Source organism: Coturnix japonica, chromosome 29 (assembly GCF_054131305.1).
Source record: "Coturnix japonica strain WE chromosome 29, WE-NBRP24, whole genome shotgun sequence".
Taxonomy (NCBI): domain Eukaryota; kingdom Metazoa; phylum Chordata; class Aves; order Galliformes; family Phasianidae; genus Coturnix; species Coturnix japonica.
In genome coordinates, this window is record NC_140691.1 from 3,410,668 (window position 1) to 3,420,283 (window position 9,616).

Genomic DNA, 9,616 nt, shown 5'->3' on the forward strand with positions numbered 1-9,616 from the left:
TGAGAGATGGAGCAAATTCCAGTAATCTTCCTGGGATAGATCAGCCAGGTAGTTGAGAGGTATCAACTTAAAACTGATCAGGACTTGTGAGTATTTCACACATTGAGATGGGTTAACACATTCTCATTGATTTATATCTTTGTCTCCAACTCTGTTTTTCACTTTTACTGACATTAATGAACATCTTTCAGACTTCGTGCCTTAATAAAAAAGAGACAGTGATTGAGAAAAAGAAAAAGTATAAGAAGAAAAAGAAAAAGAATAGATAGGAAGGGATAGATCAAATCACAGTGAAGGAGTTGACAACACATTCCATCAGACTTTGGGGAGATGGAACAAATTCCAGTAATCCCCCTGAAAGTCAGAAATCAGACAGATAATTGGGAGGTATCTGACTGAACAAAGAGCAAGGGATGGAGAAATCTGGAGGGCAGTGGGAGTAGTGTGTGCCCAAATGGCCTGCTGAAAACATGCCCTTAACCATGGCCATTTCTTTAGGAGAGCTGAAAAAACTTGGAGGATGAGGCACATCAAATAGGCAGCAGGGAAGAGTAGTGCTGGGCACCAGGCTACAGTCACAGGGCATTGGCACTGGCACCGCTGTCTGTGTCTCTGAACCTGAAGGCATTTGTGTCCAGCGAACACAGTTCTGGAAAACATTGTAGTTTCAGTAAAAGAAAAAAAAAGACATCAAATCACCTCAAAGATTCATATTTACAACTTAAAATGGAACAAGACTCATGAGAATTTTTCATGTTGAGAAGGGTTAACACATTTTCATTGATTTCCATCTTTGTCTTCAATTATTTGTTTCAGTTTTATTGACATTTATGATCAACTATTAAGCTTACAGCCTCAAAATAAATAAATAAATTAAAAGAGATACATTTGCATCTTGCACGTGGCCTGATGCCCCTTTCACCTTCGCAGTTCCCACAAGTCCTTCCATGCCGGAGAGTATGAGATCCAGCAGAGCACCTCTCCTCTTTGGTTCCTCCACTGCTTGGTCAAGAAGCTGCCATCTGTGCTCTCCAGGGATCTGCTGGATGCCACATGCCCTGCTGTGCTGTCCCTGCTGCAGATAATGGAGTGACAAAGGCCACCAAATGGGACAAGGGACAGACAACATCAGATTCCCATCTGTCTGCAGAGGGCACCTTCCATTTACTCTCCCTGATCAGGAAGACAGGAAAAGACACTGATGGTCTCCTCTGTTTGCCATTTCCATTAGCTCTGACCTGTCTGCTCTTCCATCCCCAGGCAGAGCTCAGTGCACTCTCACAGAGGGCATTCACCCTTCTTTATCTCCTCGCCCATCCATCCTAAAGACTCGGTATCCCCCTTGTGCTACAGTGCAGTTGTGGAAGCCATTAAACTGTGTCCCCATGGTCCAAACAGGAGCTCAGGCCTGCAGCTCTATCAAGATTTCTAGCTTCTTGTGTGTTGGTGTTTGCATTAGTGCAAAAGCACAGAAGTAAACATCCTAATTGGAAAGCATCACTGGACATAGCCTGACTGGATAGCTAATCTATGGTATCAGTGTGCAGAAGGTGGCACACAAACATTAGACTGATCGTGGGCCTTGGAGTTGACACAGCAACATGGTCACACCATGGGCATGGCTTTCCTGAAGGCCCTGTGCTGCTCTTGCAGCTGTGAGTGAATTCACCAGACAGCCAGTGCTATCCCCTCTCTGGCCCTCGGCTGATGCCCAGGAAGGAGGTGTCTATCTCAGGGATTTCCCACATGGTTTACAAGCACTGGCACACATCAGGAGCAGCCCAGGCACCTTGGGCATCACCCAGTGTCTGTGTGTGAGCAGCTGCCTCCCAGCTGAAGGTCCGAGGACTCAGAGCAGGAGCTCACATGCAGGCAACTCCTTGTGCTCTTCTGAACTGAACCAGAGGAATCCCAGCTCCTGTGGGTGTGTAGGGAGCTGAATCCCATTTCAGCTCCAGGATTTCTGTCAAGGGATGAGACTCCTGCACTGCCTCAGCTGGATCACTGCCCTGCACAGGGAAAGTCCAAACCTTGCCTTCCTTGTCTGGTTGCCCTTATTGTTTCATCAAACGATCTCTGGGAGCACTCCCCATATGTCTCCAATCAGTCACTGACCACTGGACATGTGGTGGTTAACTGAGCGAATTTCAAAGCACAGTCATGATGCTGTTGTCTTTCAGGAGCTGTTGGCCATGAGGACCCAGGGACATGTCAGGGGAGACAAGTCGGAAAGATAAAAATGACATAATCTGCTGCTTGCCTGTCCAGGCTCCTGGGACACAGGGAGCTCATAAAAGTGTGCAGGGCTGCAGAGAGACAGCTGTGCCCAGGAGCAGCTCTTGTGCACAGCACAGCCTGCAGGTGACAGGAGGAGAGAAACTGAAGAGAGCTTGCAGGATGTGTGTGGTGTGAGCGGGCTGTGAGCTCACTGCAGGAGCATTGCTCACAGACCATGACAGGGTAAGTCTCACTGCAGACCATGAGCTGCTTTTCATAGAGGGTCAACTTAATTTGGGACATCCCATAGGAGATCTGGATGCAGGCACTGCATGTTTCTTTACTGTGGAAAAAGCCTTCTGCTCCAGCTGAGGGCTTCCATACTGCAGTATGAAATCACAGCCCTGAGGGCTGCATGTCCCAGCACGGCTGCAGGCTGTGCAGCCGGGGCTGCAGGCGGGTGCCCAGGGCTGTCCTGCAGAGCAGGGTCCCTGCTGTGCCCCAGGGGCTGTGTGCCGGGTATGGGACTCTGCCGCCTGCCAGGCTCAGCACTCAGCCTGCCCGGGGAGCTGCCCAGGGTGCTGCAGGGAGACGGGTGGGGGGAAGGAGCCCCCCGGCAGGGCTTGTGCTGCCACAGCTGCTGCCTGGGGCAGGGGATCACAACTCCACTGCACAACTGAATGTTTCTGAGGGCACTTTGCAAGAGGAGAGCCAAGGCAGGGGGTTTCCATTTCCTGTTCTGAGGCAAAGAGGTTTGGAGTCAGAAATCTAAAAGGGGCAATAAGAGTTCTGAGAATTTTTCATCAATCAATTGCTTGTTTTGTGAACACTCACACATGATGTGCTTTCAGTCTCCCCTTTCTCGAAGGATGGAATTATCATCATTTTCTGTAGGCATGAATAATTCACTTATCCTACAAACAGGCAGCATTTTCTAACTGAAACTGAATGCCACAGAAGCTCGGGTAGGGGGCTCTAAGAGCACTTGGGGTAAAGATATGAGACATGAAACAGATGAAAATATCCAGGGAGAAGGCATAAGAAAATAAAAGGAAGGTTAGAGCTCCATATGCTGCTTCTGCTTAAGGAATGCTGAAATACATGAAATTAAATGCAAGTAATGGTGCTAAATGTACACTGTTGTAAGAGAATAAAAACATTTCATATTATAGCAGGAGGAGTGTGTCTGAGAATGGTCTGGACTTGTCATTATCTTCTGCACTCTGAGCAGGACTCCAAGCCCAACAACAGCAGATGTCCAACAGCAGCTCCATCAGCGAGTTCCTCCTGCTGCCGTTGGCAGACACGCGGCAGCTGCAGCTCCTGCACTTCTGGCTCTTGCTGGGCATCTACCTGGCTGCCCTCCTGGGCAACGGCCTCATCAGCACAGCCGTAGCCTGCGACCGCCGCCTGCACACCCCCATGTACTTCTTCCTCCTCAACCTGGCCCTCCTCGACCTGGGCTGCATCTCCACCACTCTCCCCAAAGCCATGGCCAACGCCCTCTGGGACACCAGGGCCATCTCCTACACAGGATGTGCTGCACAGCTCTTTTTCTTTTCCTTCTTCCTCTCAGCAGAGTATTCCCTTCTCACCATCATGTCCTATGACCGCTACGTTGCCATCTGCAAGCCCCTGCACTACGGGACCTTGATGGACAGCAGAGCTTGTGCCACCATGGCAGCAGCTGCCTGGGGCACTGGGGTTCTCTATTCCCTGCTGCACACTGCCAGTACGTTTTCACTGCCTCTCTGCCAAGGCAATGTTGTCAACCAGTTTTTCTGTGAAATCCCACAGATCCTCAAGCTCTCCTGCTCTGGCTCCTACCTCATGGAATTTGTATTTCTCTTTTTTGGTGTCAGTTTAGGCTTTGGTTGCTTTGTTTTCATAGTTGTGTCCTATGTGCACATCTTCATGGCTGTGCTGAGGATGCCCTCTGAGCAGGGACGGCACAAAGCCTTCTCCATGTGCCTCCCTCACCTGGCTGTGGTCTCCCTGTTTCTCAGCACTGGTGCTTTTGCCTACCTGAAGCCCCCGTCCATTTCCTCCCCACTCCTGGATCTGACAGTGGCACTTCTGTATGCAGTGGTTCCTCCAACACTAAACCCTATTATCTACAGCATGAGGAACAGGGAGATCAAGCACGCTTTCAGGAAGGTGTTGCAATAAGCACTATTCCAGCTACAATAAAATGCACAACTTCCTCAATAGGATTCCCAGTGGTGGTTCTTTATGTTTTATGCATCTTTGTCTGTTTGATTATGTGAGATATAGGAATGTGCAAAAAAAAAATGTTATTGAACTTATAAATAAAAATGTATTTAAATTCTTTCCTACCTAATTTCCATTTTCTCACTCCAAGAACTCATGTAAACATGGAACCAGATTCCCTGAATATGTTATAAGATACCTAAAAAGCTTTCAAAATAGACTTACTTAGATTTTCTTTCTTCCTACTTTGCCTGGATTTGGGGAGGTACAGCCACAGACAGCAGCTCAACGTGCTCTTTTCATTCATGTGCTCTTACCAGTGCTGCAGTGCTCTTGAGTCCTCTCATTTGTGCAGTCCTGAAGGTCTTGTGTGTCTCACAACAGTCCTGTTGCCTCTACAGCAGCAATCCAGGGCTGCAGTCAGTAGCCGGCAATATGAACAGGTCTGTCAGAGCTGGTCTCCTTGCTGGCACTGCCATAACAAGAAGGCCCCTTTAGAGCAGGACCAGAGAACTGGAGGGAGGCCTCTTCCAAAGCTGGTGTAAGGAATATACCTCAGGAGCTGCTCCCTGAGAAAACCTTGAGATCTTCAGGTGCTCTTCACTGTGTGACCAGATCAGATTGAATAGTCCCAAGGAGATCCGTAAGCATCTCAAGGCAGTGCTGTGGTTTAAGGTTTATGGGTTGAGACAAAGAGAAAAAGAAAAGGATAATAATTATGACAAATGTATTTATACATATATAATATATTTAGTGTATTTTCTCACATATACAACATATGCAGTTGCAAACATATATGAACTAATCCCTATGCGCATCTGTCTGCAAGTCCAGGATTAGTTGCAGGGGTTTTAACAGCCACAGGGTTCACTGTAGGAGCTGAAGTGGCTGTTGGGCTGTTGCAGGAGTTGAAGTGACCTCAGAGTTCATTGCCAGAGCTGGAACCACCACAGGACCTGTGACTATGTTGGAGCAGCCACTGGGCTCATTGGAGGGGTTGGAGCCACCGCAGGGCTGTACTTCCTCCCTTGGGAGGAATTTGTACCATTTTCATATTACCATACTTGGAACAGCTACAGGACCCGTAGCAGGAGTAACTGCAGAGCTCATTATGAGGGGTGGAGTGACAGAGGGATCTGCCCAGAGCTTGGAGCAACTGCAGGACGTGTAGCAAAACCTTGGAGCTGCTGCATGATCTGTGCCAGGAGTTGCAGAGGCTGCAGCACTGTCAGCAGATCCAGCTCTCTGGATCTGGCACACTGCAGTCATTTGTGCCTCTTGGGGGTTACCAGTGCCACAGCAGACCTGCCCCCAATATTCTACCAGTCTATCAGGATCCTGCAGTTGCTCGGAGATGAAGTTCCAAAGCCCTGGGGGTGCCCACCACTCCAGGCAGCTGCCCAGACCGTCCCACACCCTCTGCCATGCAGAGCCTTCTCACCTTGGGGCAGATCTCTCACTGATATTCCTGAATAATTGTTTAACCTCAATCATAGATTCATAGAATCACCAAGGTTGGAAAAGGCCTAAAAGATCATCCAGTCCAACCGTTCACCTATTACCTATAGCTCCCACTAAACCATGTCCCTCAACACAATATCCAGTACACCCCCGGACTCACAGAGGCGACAATGTAAATTGTGTAATTCCTAATCATATGGAGAATATTACTTCCAAAACCCAAAGATGACCGCAGAGCTGAATGTGCACAAAACTTCACTTTGTCAGCTGCCAATTTTATCGTGGTACAAACTGAGGTCAAACAGCATAGCAAAATAAATACCCTAATGCAGCATCCAAGCACCAAGTAAGGAGCTGTGCAGTGAAGCTTCATGAGAAGACTCAACAAGCTCCACACATAGGGAGCACATCCACACATATCAGCACCATGGCCTGCACTTCTCCAGCTCCCACAAAGCCCTGTCCGTTCTGGACAGATGTGCTGCTATCTCAACCCTTGGAGCCTCACATCAGGCACCAAAATGACAGTGGTTGTTGAACCCAACATGTGGCTCAGCAGCTCACAGTGCTTTGTGCACTGCCCCATTCCCAGTGGGATGGGGATGAGAACTGGGAAAAAGAGTACAACTTCTGGGATGTAACAAAGCAGTTTACTAAGAGAGATAAAAGAAGTGGAGTAATAGTTATCACTATATATCCGTTGATATGGAATTGTATGTAACAACTGATGCACAAGCACTTGCTCAGCACCACCAGACTGATGCTCAGCTGGACCCTGGGCAGTGAAGAGACTGAGATGAACTCCCACCCCTTTCAATACAATTTCTGCTTGCTGTCAGCTGATAGAGAACGTCCCTTTGGCCACTATCAGTCAGCTGTCCTCACTCTGTTCCCTCCCAGCTCCATGTGCCCTCCACTGACCATGGCCTTGGCTCTGTACAACACTGCTTAGCAGCAGCTGTAAACATCAGAGTGTTATCAATGGTTTTCTCCTAGAACCAAAACACTGCACCACAGCAGACAGTCTGAAGAAAACAATTCCATCCCAGCTGTAACTCAGATTCCTGCCTGTCCCCTCTTCTTGTTCTTCCTGATCAGGAAGCAAGGAACAGAATCTGCCGCTCTCCTCTCTGAGCCCTTTCCATCAGTTCTCAGCTGGCTCCTCTGCCATCCCCAGGCAGAGCTCAGTGCCCTCTCATGGATGGCAGCAGCCTTTTCTCTTCTTCCTTGCCCATCCGTCATGCAGAATCTGTACCCCATTTGCTACAGTACAGAGCTGAGAATCAACCCACCGTGTCTCTGTGAACCAAACAAGACCCTAGGCCTGCAAAGGCACAGAGATTTGGAGTTCGCTGAGTGAATGTTTGTGGTCCTCTCATTAGTGTAACGACTCTTCAGAAAGGATCCCCTTCCAGAAGCATGTTTTGATTTTGCCTGGCTGGGCCTTGCATCTACACCGTGCTACTGGTGTTCAGAAGATGGCACACAGGTACGAGACCCATTGTGGGGCTCACAGTTGTCCAGTGAACATTGTCACTACCCAGGGCATGTCTTTCCTAAAGGTCCTCAGTGGCATTTGCCAGCTGGCTGGGGGTGTGCTGGAGACCCCAGGGAACTGCCATTCTATTGTAATACAAGAAGAATTTTACAGAGCAGCAGCCATGGATCAAGATAAGCACTTTACAGAGCAGCAGCTGCAGAGCAGGATAAACAGCATGAGAACCAAGGACACCTCTAGCAAAAGAGTGAAAGGCTCGTGGCTTTGAAGCGGGGTTTTAGGGTTCTTATTGCAGAAGCTTTCTTCCAATTAGTACGTGTGATTTTTGAACACCCTTGTTTGTTTGCTATAAAAGTACGGCTCTTCAGGCAATAGATGGACACAGCTATATTTAACTATATTGGTGTGTGGTTGTTTGTCCTAGAACGCTGACTTTTGCCTTCAGGTTCGCCAACACATGGGGGCCCGCAATGTCATGGGATTTAACTCTTGAACACCTGTGGGATCCCGAGAAACTAAGCCAGTATTTGAGTCAGGGATGGCGCAGCCTAGATAGATCTAAGGGGGTATGACTTATTTGGGGCTTGGCTTGTGCTTACCGTGCTCTATATAACACTGTTCCGAAAAGAGAGAATTTCCGAGCTGAGGTTCTAGCCAAAAAGGGAAATCCCCAAGTCAATTTTGATCAGTCACAGGAGGCGCCAGTAACAATATCAGTTGCCCTTGTGGAAGGCAAGAAATGGAAATGGGTGTCCTCACGTCTAGAACGGAAAAAAGAAGTGGAGGAGGAGGCAACAGAAGATCCAGGTGACAGGTCTGGATAAGTACCGAGAAAGGAAAAAGGAAAAGTGTCATGAAGAAGAGAGTGATGAGGAGGAAATCTCTGTTACTGTTTGTCGATCCCTGAAGATGACTGAAATCGAAGGCGTAAGAAAGGAGTTCACACGGCACCAGAATGAATCTCTTGTTACCTGGTTGCTTCGCTGTTGGGACAGCTGGGACGGTAGCTTGTTGTGATGTGACAGGCCCTTCCCCATATTCTGGAAGAATCTTAGTGTAATACAGTGGGTGTAGACAAAAAGGCGTAGGTTATATAAGGATGTGTCTGTTTCAATAAATCGCCATTTTGCCACTTCATCTCCTTGGTGTCACTTGGTAATTGGCCTAGCTGCTGCTTCAGTTGAAGGCGAGAGATCGTAAAGAAATTAACGACCATAAAGCCTTCATGTGTATCATTAAAATTCTCAGCTATTAGACACAAGCGCTTTCCAGATTGAGCAAGGAACAACAGTAAATTGCACTGTGTGTTTCCTTGTGGTGTTACCTACGTGACCACAGAGAAGACACGAGGAAGTGGCATGACCAGCCTACTCCTGTACTATGAGCACGGGTGAGGGAACTACAAAACAGTCCAACCACCAGTACGGCTGCTCCAGTTATCACAGGTAACCAATAGAGGGGCCCTGCCCTCATTCAAGGGAGTGGAAGGGATAATAGAGTTTATTGGACTGTGTGGATTTGATGGCCTAGCACATCAGAACCACAGAAATATAAGGCACTGGTGGATACTGGTGCACAGTGCACCCTAATGCCCTCCAGTCATGAAGGGACAGAATCAATCCATATTTCTGGATATCTCTCAAGAATTGACTGTGTTGGAGGCTGAAATAAGCCTCACTGGTAAAGACTGGAAAAAACATCCTATGTGAGTGGTCCAGGGTTTCCGTTCATACTTGGTATTGAGGATACCTCAGAAGAGGGCATTTCAAGGATACTAAGGGGTATCACTGGGCCTTTGGAATCGCTGCTGTAGATATGGACAACATTAAGCAGCTGTCTGTTTTGCCTGGCCTGTCAGAGGACCCGTCTGTTGTGAGGCTGCTACGAGTAAAAATAAAAGAGCAGCAGGTACCGATTGCTACAAAGACAGTGCACAGACGGCAGTATCGCACCAACAGGGATTCCTTGCTCCCCATTCATGATTTGATTCGCCAGTTGGAGAATCAGGGAGTGATCAGTAAAACTCACTCACCTTTTAACAGCTCCATATGGCCAGTGCGTAAAGCCAGTGGAGAATGGAGGCTGACAGTAGACTACCGTGGCCTGAATGAGGTCACACCCCCACTGAGTGCTGCTGTGCTGGAGAGCAAATAATTCAAATTCTTCTATGAGCCAGTTTTGCTATTAAGTGAAGCAAAGTAAAAGGGCCTGCCCAGGAAATTCAGTTCT